Genomic DNA, 23,697 nt, shown 5'->3' with positions numbered 1-23,697 from the left:
AAATTTTTTATGTAGTTTTTTTCTTTCTTTTATCTCAAATTCTTTTGAACACACACTGTATTTATTTATTTATGTCAATTATGCATCATTAACTATTTTAAAATAATAACCACACTAATAAATGGTATGTTAATTCACGCTTTTAATTTCCAAACGCAAACTAGTACAATCAAACGCCCGCGTGTTTAATTCCCAGCGCAGCCGTGCGCGGTAGCAGCAAACGCGAATGTAATTTCTAACGTCCGCGGGTTTAATTCCCAGCGCAGCCGTGCGCGGTAGCAGCAAACGCGAATCTAATTTCTAACGTCCGTGGGTTTAATTCCCAGCGCAGCCGTGCGCGGTAGCAGCAAACGCAAATCTAATTTCTAACGTCCGCGGGTTTAATTCCCAGCGCAGCCGTGCGCGGTAGCAGCAAGCGCGAGTCTAATTCCTAATAAGTAAAACATTATTTTATTTTCCATCCAATGGTAGTTTATAGTGTAATACAACAACAATTATTTATTGCCCACAACTTGTATGTCATGTTTTTTTCATTTCCTGTAAACGGTATTATACTTCAGTTCCCAATTGCTTACACATAACGTATTCATTAAAGCCTGTGCAAGCACGCGCAAATTCAATTTGCAATACATAAACTAGCGCTCACATCGCTTTTAATAATAGCTAAAGCTTAGTATAAATAAACACTCCGGGTAAGACTATGATGTCACATTACGTGTTTTACTATCTAACGTCCGTGTAAATAAAGTAAAATTCACAGTATAATTGTTTTTTCTTATAAAATACTATAGAATACAACTGCTTCCTTTTCACCCCTCAAAAATAATCCGTTAAACAATTTTCAATACTATTCCAAAAGTCAAATAACTCAAATTATTTTCCTAACACTATTTACACAAAATCAATTAATAAAAAAAAACGCATTCGCTTCATATGTTTACGCTCTATACTTCAATTTTAATTCCACCCTCAACTGAACAAACACAATATATATATATTAAATGCAATAATACATACATCTATTTCTTTCAAGAAATACTTATTATTTTAATAGTATTACTATAATAAATTGGTGCTAGTCGTGAAACCTTTAGGTAAAAATTCTGAAATAGGATTTAGTACACAACAAACTGTTCTACAATAATAATAAGCAATCTCTCTTTAATTTTAAGGTAATGTATACTATTATTTATTTCAATAAATGTTATATTTCTTTTCTTAACCATTAGTTAATAATTAAAGGAATACACATGTCAAATTTTCTCTGTTGTTCCTATAATATTAAAACATTTTAATAGGCTCGTATGTTCTAAGTAAAACAAGTATGGGTTAAATAACTGCTTTGAATTAAAAATCATCTAAAATAATCTTTATTAATGGAAAAAGTATACGTGTACTACCTAAGAATACTAATAATAATAATTTACTATGTTAGTGAAACCGTTTGCTTTGCGTAAATTATCTAGGGGTAACTAACATGTTTCTTTTTTAAAATAATTTTCTTTTAACAACAATTCAAATAATTAAAATATCCATTTTTATATTACAAAGAAAGCTTTTCAAAGATATATCACTCATAATACTAAAAAAATCAATGTAAATCCACGTTAATCAAAAATAACTACAGTTCATTTATGGCTAAGCACATAACGTACACAGCTTTAACGTTAGGGCTCAATTCTAAGCGGAAAGTCATGTAGGTTCACACTGTATGTGTTCTGTACTTGCTTAACAATCAATCCATAAAATAAGTTGGTCCCACTAATTTATTAAAAAGTATAAAATGTTTAATTATAAACATCCTATGTTAACTGGGCGCGTCAGTAACTAAGGGTGCACGGGTCTTTTTCAAAACAAAACAAAAAAATTATTTCCGCGTAAGTTGCTCCGACTAATTTAATATAAGGGTATAAAATGTTCAACCGTAAACAACCTATGTTAACTGGGCGCGTCAGTAACTAAGGGTGCACGGGTCTTTTTCAAAACAAAACAAAAAAATTATTTCCGCGTAAGTTGCTCCGACTAATTTAATATAAGGGTATAAAATGTTCAACCTATGTTAACGTTCCTCATAAATTTTATTATAGTTTTTACTGTTAGTTTTCATTTCCGTAATAAACTCGTGTAAATTAAATCCCACCCACCAGCTATAAGTTTACGTTTCACATAGCCTTACTGTTATTAATATTATTATTATACAAATCTTTCTTGTGCAGTGGCGTAAAATTTAGATTCAGCTGTAGGTTCACGTCTCACATAGCCTTACTCTTCAAAACACAGTAAATATATTATTATACATTTTTTAATGTGTAAAATCCGTTAAGTTAACTAAACAATTAGTTGAAAAACTTACGTTTTTTTTTCTCTCCCAAGAATCAGGTCAATCAGCAATCAATGAACGTAGCACACAAATCAGTATAATGCTGCTAAAAGTAAAAATAATAGAGCAATTGTTGTACAAAGAATTATATATAAGCATTTGATTAATGGAGGGGGTGGAGTTACTTTATACATACATTATAGTACAATTATAACTTTGGGTTAAGTTTAAAAGTTTATTGAGCTTCAATTGGTTAGAAATTATCACATTAAATCAATGGCGTATGGGGAGCATTTAAATACAGATAGTCTGTTCAAATTTTAACTTTGGCTAGTTTATTACAAATAAAGTCATTAAGCACATAATTTCTCAAACATGGGGGAAGCCGGAAAAGTCCATGTGTATTGCGGGTAAATATTGAATTTTTTCTTTCTTCATTTCCCAGTTGCATTGAATCAAATGAGTTTCTTATAAGTCAAGCTATATACGCCAATTAAAATTCTTGTTGCTAAAGCGTAAACAAGGTCATCATAAGTTAGAATAACAATACATGAGTTCGTTCACTATGAAACATTAGCTTATCTGGCTAAATAATCTCTAAAGTTGATTTCAACTTTGGTTCATGTACGTACACCTCGTGATCATTCTATGATTAACTCTGTCGTGGCAATCGGGTAAAACAATGTTCATATGACGTCATAATATCGCCAGCCAGCATCTCTATCGCAAAAGTCAGTCTCGTTTCAGAGCATGCTCAGAAAAGATCACTACAGCCAGTGCTCCAAACAACGTTCCAGCTTTAAAATAAAGTTGTTTCCTATTAAAGGCTTCATATAGATATATTTAACTTCTCACACCTTGTTCGAGTTGAGGTATTAAAATATGCTCACATCTTTTTAACAGGTAGCTTCTAATCAATTATATAAGCTCACATACTGTTCGTATGGGTCATGCATAAGGGCAATCTTGGGTCCTGGGGTCATTCACTGTCCCTGCACAGGGGGGGCCATTTCCTTTTATTCGCTCCCACCTTTTTTAGCAAAGAGTATGGCTTACCATACGAAACAATAAATATATGTTCACATCTTTTTTAACAGGCAGCTTGTAATCAATTATATATCATCACATCTTTTTAACAGGTAGCTTCTAATGAAGCGTATGGGTCATGCAAACGGGCTTTACTATAGGAAATATTCGGATGTTGCATAAAACTAAACCACAGGAGGTTCCTCTTTTATCATTACAATTCTGCAACAAGTCTATGAAATTTTTTTTTTAAAATATTTGTACGTTCACACTGTTAGTGTTCTGAGCTTCCTTAGCAATCAATCCGTAAAATAACTTGCTCCGACTAATGTATTAAAATCATATACAATAAAAAACAGTCCAATTTAAAAATTAGTGAATATGTCATGCATTTAGTTCGATAACTATCGTTTTTTTTTCAAGTTGCAAGTTCTGCAAAACAGTATAATGGTACTAAAAATAATAAACGTTTATTATATAGTAAAATATGTAGACATGTATAAAATAATCAAAATTTTTTAACTAGTTTATTACAGTTAAAGTGCTTAGAAAATATTTTGTTAAGCGCATAATTTCTCATAGTTTTACATATAAAAGCTCCTCTGTGCTTAAGTGAATAGCACACACACCTTTTGGCATAAAAGGTCCGGGTTTAATTTCACGTAGGTCCACGTTTCAAATAGCTTTGGGGTGGGGGGCGGTGGCTCAGTGGTAGAGCGTTCACCTCTGGTGCTTGGGAATCCCAGGCTCATTCTCAATATAATACAATGTTCACCTATTGTGTTAAGGGTCCCGGGTTCAATCCCATTATAATACAGTGTTCACCTCTGGTGCATGGAGTCCTTGGTTCGATACCAGCTCGCACCAATTATTTCAACATTCACTTTGGATTTATTTTTTTTATAAATTGTGGTGAACAAGCACAGTGTGCGTGGGTTTTCTCCCACTTTCTATATACTTTTAAGAGCTCCCATATTTAGTTCAAACATCTTAAATTGTTCAGAGTTTGTAAAAACAAACGATCAAATAAAATAATCACCATATCCTTTAGCCTAACCAACATAACCGTGGGACTCAAAGATTTCATTTCATTTCACATAGCTTTGCTGCTAACGGTACAATCAAGCAATTAATCCACATATAAAATACAAAATTTCGTTAACCTTAGGGTAAAAATGGAGGAAAAGTACATGTATATTTCAGCTAAATACTGGCTTTTTTTTCTTTCTTCATTTTCCAATTAAATTGCATATAATCAAATCAGTTTCTCATAATTAAAACTATATACGTCAGTTGTAATAGGGTAAGCGTTCAATAACCCATCAGTTCTCGTGATTATCGGTTTATTTTTTCTATCGTCAATATCATTTAAACTTAGACACATAAACTCGTGATCCAACTGTGATTAACTCTGTTAGATATCACTCATGGTTGTCAATAATAAAGGTTTTTAACCTTGCACGTGATTTTTATTCACAGTTCTCATTAAGTTCAAATCATACAAATGTTTGTAGATGATTGCAAGCAAGCGTTCAATAACCCATCAGTTCTCGTGATTATCGGTTTCTCTATCGTCAATATCATTTAAACTTAGACACATAAACTCGTGATCCATCTATGATTAACTCTGTTAGATATCACTCATGGTTGTCAATAATAAAGGTTTTTAACCTTGCACGTGATTGTTATTCAAAGTTCTCATTAAGTTCAAATCATACAAATGTTTGTAGATGATTGCCAGTAATCTGTGATTCATGTAAATAAGTAAAGTCTATAATCACTTTTATCATTCTGATACGGTACAAAGTTAATCTTGACGTCACTAAAGCCACGCCAAACGAATTTTCTCTCGTTCATTTCAATTTCATCGGCTCTCAAGGAAGGACGTCTATGTACATCAGTCTTCAACTCGCAAGTAAGAAAAATGCTATAATAAATATTACCCTTTTCATAGTATACTTGTAGGAGGGGGAGGGGCTTATTTTTAACTTTTCACGTTGTTCAAGTCGAGGGATGCTCACATGATGTTCGTATGGGTCCTGCATAGGGGCCATTTCCAGGGACCATGGGTTGGGGGTCATTCACTGTCCCTGCACAGGGGCCATTTCCTTTTATTTGCTCCCACCTTTTTAGCAAGGAGTATGGCTTGCCATACAAAACATTCTCACATCTTTTTAATAGGTGGCTTCTAATGAATTATATATGCTCACATACTGTTCGTGTGGGTCCTGCATAGGGGCTATGGGTCCTGGGGGCCATTTCCAGGGCCAGGGAAGGGAACCATTTCCTTTTATCTACTCCCACCTTTTTAGCATGTAGCTTCTAATCAATTATATATGCTCACATACTGTTCGTATAGGTCCTGCACAGGGGCCATGGGTTGGGGTCATTTCCAGGGGCCATATTTTTACCAATGAGTAATATTTTACATATTACGAACCATTACATAAGCTGCAAGCAGGGACCATTTCCTTTTATCTTCTCACACTTTTTTAGCAAGGAGTATGGCTTGCCATACAAAACAATAAAAATAAGCTCACATCTTTTTAATAGGAAGCTTCTATTGAAGCGTAGGGGCCATGGGTCCTGCATAGGGGCAGTCTTCAGGGGTCATCCATTGTGGTCCTGCACAGGGACCATCCAGTGTGACCTTCGTAGTGGTCATTCAACCTTTCCTTTCGTCATCTATCTCCAGGAAAAAAAAAAAAAACCTGACCCTATTTCATCACCTCCTTCGATAGTCCCCCCTTATCCTTAAATAAACAAGCGATAAACTATCTCTTATCAAGGCGCGGCATCTCTTTTACGGTCATGATACTAAATCTTTACTACTCACCATACCCTCTAGGACGTCCCTCATGATACAATCTCTTCTTAAGCAATGTCCCAACCAGTTTTTCTTCCACTTCCTAATAATATCTAAAAGTGTTCTTTTCTCACCCACCATTTCTAACACTCTCTCATTCGTTTTCCGCTCGACCCAACTAATTCTTTCCATTCTTCTCCACACCCACATTTCGAAGGCTTCCAGTCGATTTTCATCACCTTTACGTAATGTCCACGTTTCTGTCCCATACAGTACAACACTCCACACGAAGCATTTTATGAGTCTTTTTCTCAACTCTTTGGTCCCACAAAACAGACTTTTCTTCCTCCTAAAGGCTTCTTTCGCCATTCCTATCCTTGCTTTTATTTCACGTTCGCACTTCATGTTATTACTAAGAATACTACCCAGATATCGAAAACTATTCACTTGTTCTATTTTCTCCCCTCCTACTTTTATATTTGACACCGACCCCTTCGTTCCAATTACCATGGCTTTTGTCTTTCTAACATTTATTTTCATCCCATATTTTTCAAAGCCCTTCCTCATTTTTTCTAATATTTTATTGATTTTCTTTTCAGATTCTGCAACAAGCGCCATGTCGTCTGCAAATCTTATGCATTTAATCATTCTACCTCCCACCGAAATGCCATCATCATCATGTAAACTCTTTTCACTATCTCTTCTAGATAGACATTAAATAGTGTTGGCGAGAGGCAGCATCCTTGTCGAACTCCCCTTCCAATTGCATTCTCTTCCGTCAGTTCTTCCCCTATCCTCACACTTACTTGTTGGTTCATGTATAAGTTTCTTATGAGTCTTCTATCTTTCCATTCCAACCCTATCTTCGTTAGAACTCCCAACAACAATTTCCAATTCACGCGGTCAAAAGCCTTTTCTAGATCAACTCTTTATTCCAAGATGGACGTAGGTACTGTCCATAGCAAAACACATCTTTATTTTTAAAAAAAACTGAAATACTCGAACCATTCACCTGCACTCCACCTGTGAACAGTACTCTCCGCGAGACAAGCTCGTCGCGCCGTTATTCTCGAAGCATGCGCGCCGACTACGTGGGTGCTCCGGAGCTTTACAGCACCCACACAAACAATCCTGTGGGTGCGGTGCACCCACAAGATTTTTAGTTTGATAGAAACGAAATAAAATAAATACTTCTCACTTGCCACTATCAAAAAAATAATAAGCAATTAAAATATTGAGATGGAAGTTAAAATTTCTAACCTCTAAAACATAAATGTTTATTTCAAATTTATTTGTGCAAAGGCAACCAAGAGTAGCAACACACTCCCCCCCCCCCTTCGTCGCCTGTCTCTGGGTTAGTCAAAGGCACTCTCCAGAATTAAAAAAATTGAACTAAGTTAGGCCTATATTGTGAATAGAATCGAGCACATCCCTTTATGACAGTGTTTATAAAAGATTTTAACTAAAAGCAAATCAATTAAAAAAATATCGAGACTCCCCTGGACACGTATAACACGACCCGCCATTGATATGCATCCACATAAATTTCGGAAAGTCGGCACCGTTGTCTCCAAGAATTCTTTTTCGTCTTATTCTCGATACACAGAAAGCTTCTCTCGTCTCGCTTTGTAAATCTATTCACAATATAAATGCACTGATATGTTTAATAATATCGTCTAGAAGTTTTTAGAATCCTTCTCCATCAGGAGAGTCACGAAGGCAGTGCCCTGCTGTAGAAAATCAGCGCCCGGGGCGAGAGTAGTATACGACAGCGCCCCTGTACATATGAGTGGGGCCGACAGACCAGCCACGAAGCAACACCATGGCTGGCGCGAAGCTTAAGAAAATATTCAAAAATAAACCCTGTTTTTCCTTGATTTTGAGCACTTTTTATTACTTTTTCCTTCCATTTTATACTGTATATGTGCACTTGCATTTTCCTGACATGAGCAACATTTTTCCTCTCTCTTTTCTTACTTTCCTTCTTTTTTTTCTTCCCAAATTTTTCACCGCCTTACTTCGGCGCTTGGGGTCGTCACCCCGTTCACCCTTCCCCACGGCACGACACTGCACGAAGGGAATGATATAACAACATTCAAATTTTAAACCATATCTGGTGCATCGAAAGGGAGCAAGCGCGTCAGCGATGGTGATACGCGCGTGAGCGAAAGGTCTGTTAACACACGAGTTTTCGCAGTGATACGAGTTCCTATAGCACTTGTAATGGTTTCACACTAGTAACGCTACACTTGTAAACATAAAACACAGGTTTTGTACATTGTGCAGAACTATCCCACCGGCGGAATATAATAAATCATCTTTCATATGCACTTACTTATTTTAACCATTGTAAAGCACGTATAAGGATTTTATAGTAATAACTGTACAGTTGTAAACATAAAATCAGCTGTATTACTTACTATTTAATTCTGCTGCCTGCAGAAATTTGCTCCTTAGAAACGTGTCTTTCTATGCAAAGTATTGAATTTTACCTGTAAATTTTGCAAATTGTAGTGTTCCTAAACTTGACCAGTACTGATTTCATATCAAATCCTGATATCGTGCAGCTCTAACTACCGGCTTCTTCATGGTAGACGCGCTTTTGGTGTGCTTCCTGTGTCCGTGGTACCAGGTTCGAATCTTTTTTGGAAGTAATTGCTTTGGATACAAACTCGAGCAATGGTTCGGATAATACTTTAAAGTAGTAAGTTTGTTCCGTCTCACGTAGCCTCGATGCTGAAAGTAGATGTTCAACTCTAACCAAGCATCCTATCCACTGCTTCAATGTATGATTTTAAAAAAAATTCACAAATGGCCGCACCGTATGGGGAGGTTCTGGGGTTGAAATCCTCCATGAAATATTTTAGATTTTTTTTTTAACAAAAAGAATTAATACTTTAGCACAGCAAAGCATATTATTTACTTTTTTTATGTTAATAACAAGCAAATTATAGAAATTACAATTTCCAATTCAATATACTCCTTGAACCAATGTGTCCGGGTTCGAGTCCTGGCGGAAGCTCATGTGGTTCGGATCTCATGTTAAGCAGTAAGTCCACGTCTCATTCAGTCTCGCTGCTAAAAGGGACGCTAAACTAAACTAGAATCAAATCAAGTCAAAATTGAACTAAATGTATCATTTTGTATTCGATTCAAAAAATTCCAGCTGTTCAAATTTATTTATTTATTGGACACAGACACTAGCCTATCTAAATTATGTATATGGTTCCCGTAGTGTATTCCTACTTATGCACTTACTCCTTGCTGAAATGTAATTTAAATACACGTTCTGTCCCCCCCCCCCCCCAGCACCATATTTTGACATCAAGTACGTCATCCGCACCCTACTCTCGAAAATTCTGTCTCCGCTACTGCTTATCAATGCTAATTCTTTCAGTAAGTCATTTTGTACCACGAATATCCCTGTGAGCATCCCCGTTACTTTACAAATAATGTTTCGTCTGAATTTTCAGGAAATAAGAAAGAAAAAGTTCAAGTCATAAATAATTTTGCATCTCCAGTTGTCAACACAATTTAAAACATCAGAATAAATTTTCTGCTGCATTAATATATTTTCATAATGTATGGATAAAAAACAATTATACAACACTTACTTCACAAATGTTCTGTCCCTTTTGTTTAGCTCGCCGACTGTGACGTTATGATATTAAAATGATACAAGTCGTTCCGGTGCTTGCAACTTCTATAAACATTAACACTTTATCAATTTTATTCTCATGTATATAGTTTAAAACCACAAAACACGCTTTTGTTCACGACACTAGTCAATAAACTTGTAAAACAAACTAAGCACAATGATCACAGTAGAACATTTATAACAAAACTGGAAAACATGTGTTATTTTTTTTCTATAAAATAACATCAAAAAGCAATGTTAACAAAACACTTGATTTGTCAAAAAGTTCTTTTAACACCGCGCGAACCGCTCAGTCACCTGTCTACGTTCTACAAACCAACTAAGCAGGCGAAAACATCACAAGTCAAAATGAGGTTGCGGCGTTGTCAGACTTCCACCTGCCTAACAGGTTATACAATGGAGAATGAATCTGTTACATTACTGTTTGCAATGTAAACAAAATAAACAAAAAAAGAATGTTTTACACATTTGATACTTTTGTGTTTAGTTTCGTGATACTCTGGGTGCGGTCGACTAAAGTAACTGGCTACCGTGTTTTCACAGGTAAATTAATTAAACAGCTGACTGGTGATTTCCCGTTCTCAGAGAGAAAAAAAAAATGTAAAAAGAAAAAAAGAAAGCCGATGATACAGTGTTTCTGTACTTAATGTATAGATATATACACTGTGAATATATATATCAATGTTAACAGTACCTTCCGCTTAGACAATTACATTCCTTTAATGTGTGTAAGAGTTCGTGTCATTACAATGTCACGTCGAGGGAAAATAATATGTGATGACACATTCGCGTACGAATACGCTGGGTGAATGGGAATCGCGTACTCATAGGAACGTAGCCCGACTCGATTTGAGCGATAGCTGGACTGCTTTCTCTTTGAACTTTGGTTTTCTATTTAAGTAAATAGTACATCCTCTTGCGTAAACATTGGAGTTCTACGAACGATGTACTATGTCCATCGTACCAGTTAAAAATATATAAGTAAATGGACAAGAACGAGACAAGTATGAAACTGCAAGCACTTTTAGTACCGCTCAGCAGTGCAAGAATTTACAATGAATGACCGACAAACGTGTTGTCATTAAATTGATGTTAAATTACAAGAATGTATACATTGATGTCTGTTCATATAGGGTTGACGTCAAGGGGAAACGAATATATATCACTCAAACCTACAATACGGTAGAGAAGTGGTATTTACCAATTTTAATCTCTGTATGTAAAAGAAGTATTGACTGATCGTTTGATCTACGCGTAGCCCAAACTGCTGAGGCTAGAAACTTGAAATTTGGGCACAACCAGGGGTAAAAGTGGATTGGATAAGGTAAGGGGACACATGAGGTCACGGCGTCCCCCGTGCCTATCTTAGCCCATTATAATTTTTCTAGAAAGTGAGGGGTTGCCACAGATAATTTCTGAAAGTGGGGGGACGACATCCGCCCGCGTTCCCCCTCACTTTTACCCCTGGACACAACATAGGATTTACAGTGGAAGACAGTGGCGGCGATAGGCTCGTAATAGTAGGGGGACAAGAGAGGAGGCAAGAAAAATTTTGGGAAGGTGAGGCAACAACACTTGTTTTACTTTGAATATTATTATTATCGGTTGTACATATTATTATTATTATTATTATTATTATTATTATTATTATTATTATTATTATTATTATTATTATTCATCGGTTGTACATAGAAAAATGGGGCGAAGGGGGGTGAGAAAATATTCGGGTGGCGGTCGCCCCTCCTCCCCCTCCTGTAGCGCCGCAACTGATGGAAGATACCAATAAGGAAGGACTTTTGTAAATTCGATTGAAAGGGGGGGAGTGGGAGTTTCAATTAATAGTCTATAATATGGATATCTTGGAATCCCTTAAGGTTAGAGATCTGAAACAGTATAATATTTACACTTTTTATTTAATATAATTATACACTGGGTGCGAATTACCGGCGGGATGAGAGGTATATGCCCCTTCATTTATATTTTGATCCCCGAAAAAAAATAATTGGAATATTCCTCCCGGGGATGCTTGTTTCATGATGAGAAGTTTGAGTATGTTGTCAAATTCAACAGTTCTTGTCTTTCATGTAGTTTTTATTTGTCAGCTGTGTTCTGAAATGATGATTGTGTATTTACTTTTGACTTCTAATTTTATACTCACAGTTATCCAGGGGCGCACTTACGCTGGGTTCAACAATGTCTGGACCCTCGCCTCTCCAAAAAATAAAAAAAAAATCTTAACTTGAATGACATTTATATATTTTCCAAATATACTTCCACAACTATACTTACTTCCACAAAAATTATTGATGTGGCCTAAATATTTGATTTTAGACCATTTGTACCCTTTCTTTCCATACATAAATAATCTGGTTCTACTTTTTTTTTTTTATAATACAGATGGCAGTAATTTATCAATTGCTTACAGTCTTTTCGGGGCAGAATAATACATGTTCATACATAGATGCATTGGACCCTTCTCCCAAAAAATTTGGACTCTCCCGACAAAAATATCTAGGTGTGCGCCTGCAGCTACCACAATGTCCACATTCTTTTCTCATATTTTCACTATGAACTATTTTGTTATGCCTATTGTTCTCACTTGCAATCATATCTTCATACCGTTCAGTTCGTCGTCGAGTATGAATTTGGATGGTCACATATCCTAACTACGTATAACAGTTATGCAAACATCTTACATACAAAATACTTTTAATCCTATACTCAAACACATTTGGAAAGGTTAGGTGCAAGTATCTAAGGAAATATATACCCTAGTAGCAGAGAAAACTTGCAAACAGCTTGCTGCAAGCTTGAATTGCAAGTCGGCCAAGCTTGCATCCAGCTTGATTGGAAAACGTGCAAGCATGCCGCAAGCGGGATTCCAGTAACGAAGTTACATGGGGGTAATCTTGCATTTAGTGTTCCACTTAAGGTTGTTGCGAGTCAAGTCAAATCAATAGCCAATGAACGGCCAGTGATGCTATGACGCTCTGCGAAGGGTCTAAAGCATTGCTTTCAAGTACAACAAAAGGCAGGTTTTATGAAAGTATGCGTTTCAAGTGCAAGCATATTAAGCCAAAAGCCAAGCAATCGCCAACTGGCCGAAAACTTTCTTGCTACTAGGGTAGGTAATTTAATTACTCTTGCTAACTTGATTGATTCAATAAATTTCTTGTTTAGTACTGTTCTTAGATATCTCCCATCTCGCCTAGTGTCTTATCAGCACTAATGTCTCCAAGATAAGAATTCCTGCAATTTTATGCGAGATGGGAATTCTCATCTTACCTAATCCCATCTCATCGAAAGTGGTGACTAGGGAATTTCTGCACTAAAGAGGGAAATTATGTACTAGATAATTAACCTTCAGTACTACGTAATTCTAGCGAAATCATAATCTTTGGCAGAGCGGCTCTAGGTAATTTGCTGTTCAGTGCAATGGGATCATTTGCTGTCCCTTTATCCAGAAAGAACAAATCTTAAAAGCTACTATTTTAATTGTGCTACCCCATCATCAGCAACGAAAGGGAAGGAAAGAACACTCGCACTCAGAAAGACTTAAACACTACAAACACAATCCCCTTATGTCCGTAAAAGCAATCACACTGCAGAGGAAAGATGATAATCCTTTTTTATAGAATTCAATAACGAGCTTCAATCTCAATATATTACTTTGCAATTCCATTGAAACTAGCTCTTTTATCCTTATTTCTTGATTTTCCTTCCACATCTGTTAAAAATGAAAAAAAAACTTATTTCCACCTTCAGTGATAAGAAACTTGTTTTTGACAAAGACAAGACTAGTTTTCATATCAAAACTGTGATAACTAACTAAATGGAACAGGTGTTCGCTACTGTTCGAGAATTGAGTTCTTGTATTTGACAACAATCAAGCAATTCATGCTGGGATTTGTTTTACCACTTGTTTTAGCACTGTCCATGTGACCTTAAACTAATGCGACGTAACATGATTTATGAATGTAGAATTCAAATAGAAAGTCAGCTTAGTAAATTTAACTACCATTATCATGAAGTCTGTTTCCAATAAGAAATATTTGTTTTAAATAATATAGCTAGTTATAACAGATTTTGCCACACCTCGAAAATTACCGCCGTGTGGAAATGCACAGGTTGCACATACAATAGAGCCAGCCCTGATCTTTGGTTGTCCGTGTTGAAGTATTGCACACATACCACAAGTAAGTACTCCAAACAAAGGGCGTAATCCCTTTGGAAACTAGCCTCCGTGGCAGGACTAGTTAAAAAGAAGTAAATATCTTACATTCACAACCTACATAATGCAGGATTTTGATATAGCCTGAAGAAACATACATTTCAAATTACAGTTTGAGATTGTTGGCACTTGTAGGGAATTATTACAATTGGACATATTAATAAAGTTTTTTAATAAAGTTTTAAAGTTTTTTAAGTTGCATAATACCGGCTTATAGTATTAGAAGCTCATTGGGTGTCGTTGAAATCGCTTAAGGATAAACGGATACAAGGGAGTAAGTTCCTCCCAATTTCAGTTTCATTATTTAAATAATATGATAAAATAATTTTGGCTCCATATTTTCATTAAAAAAATATATATTTTGATGCAATATGGCCTACATTTCCTCTTATGTTTATCAATAATTCAAACTGAGTCGTTTTAACTCTTAAAAAGCGGGCTTTTTAAATGCAGGAAACTCTTTAAACGTAGAATGATTTACATTTGTTTCGGAGGGTTTATCTAACTTCAAATCTATCATCTCCAAATGGACTGAAAGAGACAAAACAGAAACCATTGCACTCTGCTTGGTTAATATTTCATTAAAAAAAAAAAAAAAAATGTGATTTTGCATAAACCTGGTGTTTACAGATAGGTCGGTCAAAATTGAAAGAGTGAATTAACCCTCTCCCTGCCCTTTAACAATATATTGCACGTTAACTTTCATTGTCTATATCTATCCATCTAGATAGATAGATAGATAGATAGATAGATAGATAGATAGATAGATAGATAGATAGATAGATAGATAGATAGATAGATAGATAGATAGATAGATAGTAATCTGCAAGTGGTCTAGTTGCGGAAATTTGTCAGCAAAAAGACCACTTTTTATTATCTACTTTTATGAAAGTGGCCTTATTTGCTGATTGAGGTGGTCTATTGGCGGAATCTTGGTGGTCTATTAGCCGACTTGAGAAATTTGTGGTCTAAATGCGTAATAAGGCTTGCCAACCTCGACATTCTCTACAAAATAACCATACATAGTAGATAGCCTCATAGCTTGGCAATCATGCGATTTAAGGTTTACCGCTATTCGGCCATACTGGATTAGGTTTTCCTGGTTAAATCTCATTTCAGGGTAGACGTATTCTGATCATATCATTTCCATCAGAATATATACTTCTTCCGTAAATAGTTCCACCTTACTCGTTCATCACATTTTATTTTTCTCACGCTAGTGACTACGCCTTCTTCTACTCATTTGACATAGTTCTTATCAGCTTAAGCCGCTAGGCGGTAAGACAAAATCATTTCAGGGCTGCACATTTTATAAAGATAACCAAGAAAAATATGTCGCTTTTGCAACCACCACCTTCTAACATCGTTATGTCACTTAAGACGTACCTGGAAGATCAAAAATGATCCCCATAAACATCGACGATCTGCCAACGTTCTGGAAGGCCAAGGATTCCATCGCGGTCGGCTGTGAAGAGAAGAAGATATCAAGTGCATTTTGCACCTCTACTAGGAATTTGAAATGGCTTCCTCTACGGTTATTGTCCAAGGAATGGAACAGGTGATATTCGGATGTGAAATGTCCGGGGAGTGTGACGGATGCAATAGTGTTCTATGCAAGGCGTAGAATGGTGTCCCGGGTCACCCTACCCACGTGGGGCTTAGCGTTGTCCTCTAACAGGAGGACCCCTTTGTGATTCAGAAGTACTGGCTCCAGAGCGTTGAGTTTTTCTTGAACACGGTTCAAATGCTGACAGTACACAGTTACATTGATTCTCTGACCAGCTTGTAACAGGTCCCGATGCACGATGCCGCGAGCAGTCCTTCAAAAACACAGGAGGACATTCTTCTGATGCAGTGTGGTTTCGGCTCTTTTAGAACCGGTTCATGGGATGCTAACCAATGATGACGGTGCTGTGGAGCTTCGTACACGACCCACTTCTCATCACATGTTAAAACCCTGTCCAAAAATGGCTCCTTTCTCAGACGAGAAAACAAAGAAACATATGAGTCTGCTCGTGTTGCCTTCTGGTCCTGAGTCAATTCATTTGATTTGATTCGAGTTTAACGTCCCTTTCAGCAACGTGGCTATATGAGACGGGACCTACTGATTAATGTGGAATCCGAACTACATGAGCTTCCGCCGGGAATCGAACCCGGGTCTCGAAAGCCAAAGGCGCGTACGCTAACCGTTTAACTACGAAGGAGCTCGGGAATCAATTCATGTGGGACCCACCTACCCAACTTGTAGTGCCTCCCAAGTTGATGGAGATGCTGCCGAACGGTTTCTCCACTCACAATGAATTGTAGTTCTAGTTCCTCATATGTCTGGAAACTGTTAGCCTCAATTGCTGGCTGACGATCTTCATTTTGTACGTGTGTTAAAAAATCGTCGGATGGAATGTAATCAATCTCATTATATTTCATTGATTTCAGTTCTTCCAAGGGGGGCTCAAAGAAAATATGCGCCATATTGTATCAACATTTTTTGAAACGAAAATAATTGTGGAACATATTTATTTAAATGAGGTATAAATTCACCCTTCCATTCTTGGCAAATTTTAGTGACGAACTGGGGTATTATCGGAATCCTCTTAAGAAAATTTTACATTGTGTTTTCTCGAATAATTATTAATATTATTAATATAATATATATGTAATTATTAATATACAGTAGAGCGTCGATTATCCGAAGTTATTGGGGGACATTGGTGTTCGGAAAACTGGTTTGTTCGGATAATCATACTGTACATGTTTATTTGCCAAAAAGAAGTACTGTACAGTAAATTTATTCATAAAAACAGGCATCTCTTTAAGTATTACAAAGGCAACTTTAGTAGGAATATATAGTATGTGGTACAGTTTATTAAACAAAAATATGTACATATTACATACGCATTTTGCATGAATAATACACACAGTACACAAAATTAACGTTTAAAAAATCCTTTAAGCGAGCGAGTACACAGTTCGGTTAAGCGGTCGTTCGGTTGACCGACGTTCGGATAATCGGCGCTCTACTGTATATACATTTATAACTAATGTAATGTACTGAACAAAAAGGAGAATATCGTTAAAATAAACTACTAAATGTTTTACAAAATGAAGTACGTTACAATGCGTTTCTGCAGCGAAGAATTTGCCATTAATATTGTTCCTAACATTAATATTTTGTTCTATGAGCTGGCTTTCGTTCCTGTATACACTGAAACTGATGGAAGGATGTAACTACAGAAAATTTTACAGTAGTCTGTTCATGTAATAATCTACTTCTACACTTAATGTCTATAAAATGTTCGTATTAATATACTTCTCAAACAACTATATTATATCTTTAAATTCTACAATATATTATTGTACAAAATTGTCCAAAGATGAGATATGCACATCAATCGATAAATCTAATTGAACCTAAGAACTTGAGGTGCGGGAGGATAAAACATTATGTGTACTTTTCGAGAAACTCTGCAAAAATAAATATTTATGGTGCTTAAAAAATGTTATTAGTGGCCAACAATAGCAGGCTCAGTAACATTACACCTAATACAGCGAAATTGATATTTGAAAAAAACTTTACAAAGCATTTCATTATAACACCAGCAAAAAGACAGTACACTCTTTGGTTAAAAATACAATAACTTAAAATTATCATTAACTTTAATTTTAATAGAATATAACAAAAATCCAGGATTGTAATTGTAATAATGTATCCCCTTAAACTAGGATCATATGAGTCTTACCGCCTCGGAAAAGTCGCTGATAACTATAGGAAATATGTGAAAGACGTGTGTGAATTGCCATCTCGCCACTTTCTACTTTTGATTCTTAACCGAAGCCATACTTTCAGGCCAATATTTATGTAAGTGCTATTCGGTGTTGGACCACAGGGCGGCAGAATTTAAGAAGATGCAATTTTTTTTTTTTTTTTACGATTCACAAAAGTAATATTTAAAACTACCAACCCACAGAGTCCCGTGCAAGCACGGGAAAATATCTTAATGTGTTTAATTCGCTCTAATTACAGTAGTTACTAATTAGCTAACTTATCTGATTATTTCTAAAATATGCGGTCCTTTCAAAGAATATTATTCTGTTCAGTAGCGTAAACAAGGGGAGAGATTTCGGGGTTTGAAATCCTATTTGAGCAAGATGTTATGTAAAAGAAGTAAAAGATATATGTATATATAAACACTTGAAATTATATGAACTTGGGAGTCTGAATCCCTCTTGGCGAACTTCTGCGTAAGCTACTGATTGTGTTCCTCTTCTTCTTCTTCTTCTTTTTTTTTTTTTTTTTTTTTTTTTTTTTACTGCTTTCTGCTTTGAATGAAATTTGCAAGTACAGGGCAAGTGTGAAGATGATCACCAGCTTTATTATCAAAATATATTTAATGCTTTTTGATTTTTCTTCAAAGCAGTCAATATCGCAAGAAAATAAACGACTGAGTTTGGTTTTGAATCGAAATTTGAAATTTTAAAGACTAGTGTCAAGTTGGCTCACCCAATATTATTTTATAAACGATCTTAATATTTTTCGAAACAAATTTATTTTCTCTTCAAACTAATCAGTAAGAAACGAGAAACAAATGATTGGCATGAGTCGAATTCAAATTGAAAAGTAGAATTAGTAGTATGGATTTGACCATTAAATGTATCCTGTAAATATCTGTTTTCGTTTTTCGATTTTTTTCTCTCAATCACGAACAAACGAAAAGTCAGCCACGTTCATTAACGTAAATATATCCTTATGTTTATTCAAACAAACTACTTTTCTTCAGAATGATCAACATCAAACCAATATAAAGAAAATTGATTTTGGTTTTGAATCAAATTTTCTAATTGAAGGAACTAAGGTAAATTTGGCCACATTCCAGTTTTATTTAAATATATCTTTATGATTTTGGAAACAAACATCTCTTTCTTTTAAAATCCATCAATAACTTCATGTTTAGATCTAAATTAAAACGTAGGGGAGGGCAGTGAAAGTATAAATATGTTTTAATAATTTTTGAAAGAAACTATTTCTTTCAATAGAATCAGTAACAACTGAAATACAAACGATTGGCTTCGGTTTCGAATCAAAATTTGAAAGTGGGAGGTCAGTATGGAGTTAGCCCCAGCTTTGTTTTTGAATATATATTAAAATTTTTCGAAACAAACGATTTTTTAAATTCAAAACAATCAATAAAAATGAAAAAAAGAAATCTATTGATTTTGGTTTCGAGTTGAATTTTGAAACTGAGAGACAATGTAAGGAAGCCCCAAACTTTATTTTGCAAATACCTCCTGAAGTTTTTCGAAACAAACTATTTTTTCCTTCAAAACAATCAAAACCTAAAGATTGGTTTTATTTTTGAATCGAAATTTGAAAGTGAGGGGGTCAATGTGAATTTGCCCCCAACTTTGTTTTGTATATATCTCTAAGTTTATCGAAACAAATGGTTGTTTCTTCCAAACAGTCAACAACACACAGAAAACAAACGATTGATTTTAGTTTTAAGTCGAAATTTTAAAGTGCGAGGGGGGGGGGCAACTTTATAGATGTACGTGAAAGTGGTCTCATAAATATCAAGTATAACTCACTGATCAGATAAGAAAACTTAGTCTCTGTCTGTGTAATTCTTCGCATCTCCTCCCTAATGCTGGTAAATAACTTTTGCTTTTTTTGGCAATATAATTGTATTTTTTCACATTTAAACTATTGATATCTAGTTTTAATTTCGTAAAAAAAAAACTTGTGTGGCACGTTTAATTCATGTTCGACATTAGAAAAATTTATCTATTGTATATCGTTATATTGTAGTTTATCTACTGTGCAAGGTTGGCAGCCTTACTCCGCATTTAGACCACAAAAACACAATGTTGCAAACTAAGTAGCACGTAATAAAACATTAATTGGGCAAGAACATTAAACATGTGACGATTAAAAGGAACCGCATGGTGCATTTTCTCATGTCAATTGGGAATTCGTGTTCATAAATTGAATGTCGCCATTAACTTATACTCGGTTTCAAGTATTTGATTTAAAACACCGGTCAAATGACATTGAAGTTTTCAGATGGGAGATGGTGACACTGAATTCTGCAAATAGACCACAAGCAGCTTTACTTATTGTATGTGCATTATTAAGCATTTTAATGAAAATATTGAAGTAAAAATTGTTATGTATAATCTCACCCTAAAGGGAAATATGTTTCAAACCTTATTTTCCTTAAACGTTTACAGAAAATTAGATTATTCCGGATTTTGGCGAAATCTGGTTCTTTTGTCCGCATATAGACCACTTTTTTTGGTTTATAATAAATATTTTCATATTAAACACTCAATTAGGATGGAAAACCTATTTTAATGGCTAATAATACCACATTAAACAATTACAGATACTCACAACAGTTAATATCAGAAATTTTAAAAATTGAATTTTTTTCACTTTTACCACTGATGACCGAACATCATTCTTGACCAATACATTGACTTTTTTGTCCCAAAAATTCAAACTTTTTTATTTGAAGGTTGATAATATAGTTGATAAAGATTAAATTGTTCCTTTCAGCTCTTTAATGCCTATCAAACATAAATATTCTAAGAATAAAACACTTTTCTTTGTGATTTTCATAGTCGGCAAATAGACCACTTTGGGACATGTTTTTCTCAGTTGATAGCACAATTTTGCAAAGAAACAGTAGTCGGCTTTTACATTTTTGGTTAATTCTACGCAATTCACTACACCTACTATAATTTATTATGCCGTCGTACTATTTTTAGACCTATAAATTACGAGTCCGCAAATAAGCCACTTTCAAGCAGCTATAGATAGATAGATAGATAGATAGATAGATAGATAGATGGTGATCAGAAAAATGGAAACACCTGTAGTTGGCAACACGTCAGATGTAAGGTTTGGCATTGGTGTCGTGGCGCCCGCAGCGCCGGACCGCTCTGCCGTGTCGTGACAAAACGCTGTAACTTTGGCGAAGAAGTTTTGCGAAAATGAGCCTTAAAATTTTCATCCGAAAATGTGATCTGTATCGTGTAGAACCAGTGTAACTAGGCAATAATGGTCAACCAATCAATTTTCACCAAATTTAATCACACAACATGCATTTACGTAACATTACATGTAACCACGTGTTTCCAAAGTCAAGATACACTATTTCTACACGATACAGATCACATTTTCGGATGAAAACCTTAAGGCTTATTTTCGCAAAACTTCTTCGCCAAAGTTACAGCGTTTTGTCACGACACGGTAGCGCTGGTGGTGGTGTGTTAGGTCGGTCTCCATACTATGTCAGGCGCAGTGAAACAGCAGTGTCCAATGGCTGCAGCAGACGGAGGTAGTGTAAAATGGGAGACCTCTCAGATATTCAAAGATGGCAAATTGTTGGTGCGCGGTTATGTGGAGTGAGTGTGACGGCAGTGGCTACTGTGTTAGGTGTGTCGCGTGGGACAGTGTCGAAGGTGATGACGGCCCACACAACACATGGGAAAACCACATCGGGGAAGCGGAACAGTGGGTGGAAGAAAATCATGAGTGACAGGTCACGCCGGGTATTAAAGCGTATTGTCACGCAGAACCGTCGTGCCATTGCGGAGCAAGTGACGGAGGAACTCAATCAGCACCTCCCCACCCTGTTTCGACAATCACAGTCCGCCGCGAATTACATGACATGAACTTACGGGGTCGTGTTGCACGGGCCAAACCGCTCATCAGAGACCATAACGCTTTCGCACGCCGCAAATGGTGCAGCGACCATGCAACTTGGACCGCTGAGGACTGGAAATGTGTGATATGGTCGGATGAGTCATCCTTCACCCTATTCCCAACCACGGACCGTGTTTATGTGTAGAGAACGCCCAAAGAAGCTTATGATCTGCAGTGTCTCCGCCCAACTATGAAACATGGCGGCGGCTCGGTGATGCTGTGGGCCGCCATATCATGGTTTGCATTGGGTCTTGTGGTCACACTTAGCGGACGAATCACTGCCAACGATTATGTCGCAATTTTAGGAGACCAGTTGCATCCTATGGTCCGGATGTTGTTCCCGGACAATGACGCCATCTTCCAGGATGATAATGCACCCATTCACACAGCTGGCGTTGTTGCAGCGTGGTTTGAGGAACATCGGGATGAAGTTCAACACCTCCCCTGGCCTGCCCAATCCCCAGATCTCAACATAATTGAACATCTGTGGTCCGTCTTGGAAAAACGACTCCGGCGACGATTTCCACCTCCATCCTCTCTCATAGAACTGTCCGATGCCCTGCACGAGGAATGGTGTAAAATTCCACTTACTACCATTCACGACCACTATGCCTTCATCCTACGTCGCATCAAGGCTGTTCTGAAGGCGAAAGGTGGCCCGACACCATATTAATCTGGTAAGTTGCAATTTCGTTCAGGTGTTTCCATTTTTCTGATCACCATATATATATATATATATATATATATATATATATATATATATATATATATATATATATATATATATATATATATATATATATATATATTGACTGCTGCAAAGTCAAATATATATATATATATATATATATATATATATATATATATATATATATATATTTGACTTTGCAGCAGTACGGTGCATAATTTCTTTGAGTCTCCTCAATGATCACATTGTATGGAACTAAAACCAATGGAGAATAAAGGGGTAAACTTACCCTCCCTCCAATTAAGAAATCTATTTCATGATAAATTTCGTAAATAAAATATTGAATTATTTTAATGTTGCATATAATTTTTCTCTCTCCGGTTTTTCAATCATTCCTACTGCTTGGGTTTAAAATCAGTTAATGATGAGGAAATGACTTTACCTCCACCATCCTTCACACACACACATACACACACACACACACACACACACATATATATATATATATATATATATATATATATATATATATATATATATATATATATATATATATATATATATATATATATATATATATATATATATATATATGTTTTGTCCGAGCCTGTGCACCGAGAATATCTTTTCTTAGAAACAAGAGTTTGAAAGTCTCATTAATGAGAAGCGAAGTGAAGTAGAGGAGGTTGTATGAAGCGAAACGAGAAAATATACTGTTACTTTCCTTATGAATAAGAATCTCATTTCTAAGAAAAGCATTGTCTCCGTGAACAGATAAGAAACGGTTTCTCAAATTTAAGAAATTGTTTTTAACAGTGCAAGTCGGCCTTCTCCCAACCTCCATCTAGCCGTTGTATTGTGTCTGATGGTCATCAGGATCTTTGTTTTCCCATTCTTCAGTTTCATGTTGTAACCAGAGTTGAGAATAGCTTCCATCTCAATAAGTATCACTTCAAGGTGGTCTCTATTCTCTGCTAGCACAGCTATAGACATGCCAGTTAGCTAAACAAATCATGTTTCTGTATCCTTACTCCAACTACTCCTTCAAGTGGAGTGAAAGTATTATGGAACTCAATCAGCGCTTGGAATAGTATAATTAAATAATCACAGTTTGCTACGATTGTTAGTTGGTTAATTTCGAGTTTTAGCATGCCATTCAGCATCGAGGCTATATGAGACATATTGCCATTATTGGATAGAGTACAGCAGGCGTGCCCACTTCTTCCTGTAACTCTGTATAGCATTCCTGTACTTTCTGCCGCGGAG

The 23,697-nt window shown here is 35.9% G+C and overlaps 1 protein-coding gene across 1 annotated transcript in view; it reads right to left on the bottom strand.

Moving 5' to 3' along the window:
• Oatp26F (Organic anion transporting polypeptide 26F) overlaps positions 1-10,632 on the bottom strand; it is a 438,810-nt gene extending 428,178 nt beyond the window's left edge. The window contains exon 1 of the mRNA XM_081755738.1: positions 9,767-10,632. The gene's annotated coding sequence lies outside the window, so the exon portion shown is untranslated. The remainder of the gene's footprint in view (positions 1-9,766) is intronic.
• Positions 10,633-23,697: the final 13,065 nt, after the last annotated feature.

Source organism: Thermobia domestica, chromosome 4 (genome assembly GCF_964235325.1).
Source record: "Thermobia domestica chromosome 4, izTheDome1.hap1.1, whole genome shotgun sequence".
NCBI classification, from domain to species: Eukaryota; Metazoa; Arthropoda; class Insecta; order Zygentoma; family Lepismatidae; genus Thermobia; species Thermobia domestica.
The sequence above is the reverse complement of the archived record's forward strand: the minus strand, read 5'-3'. Positions and strand labels throughout refer to the sequence as shown.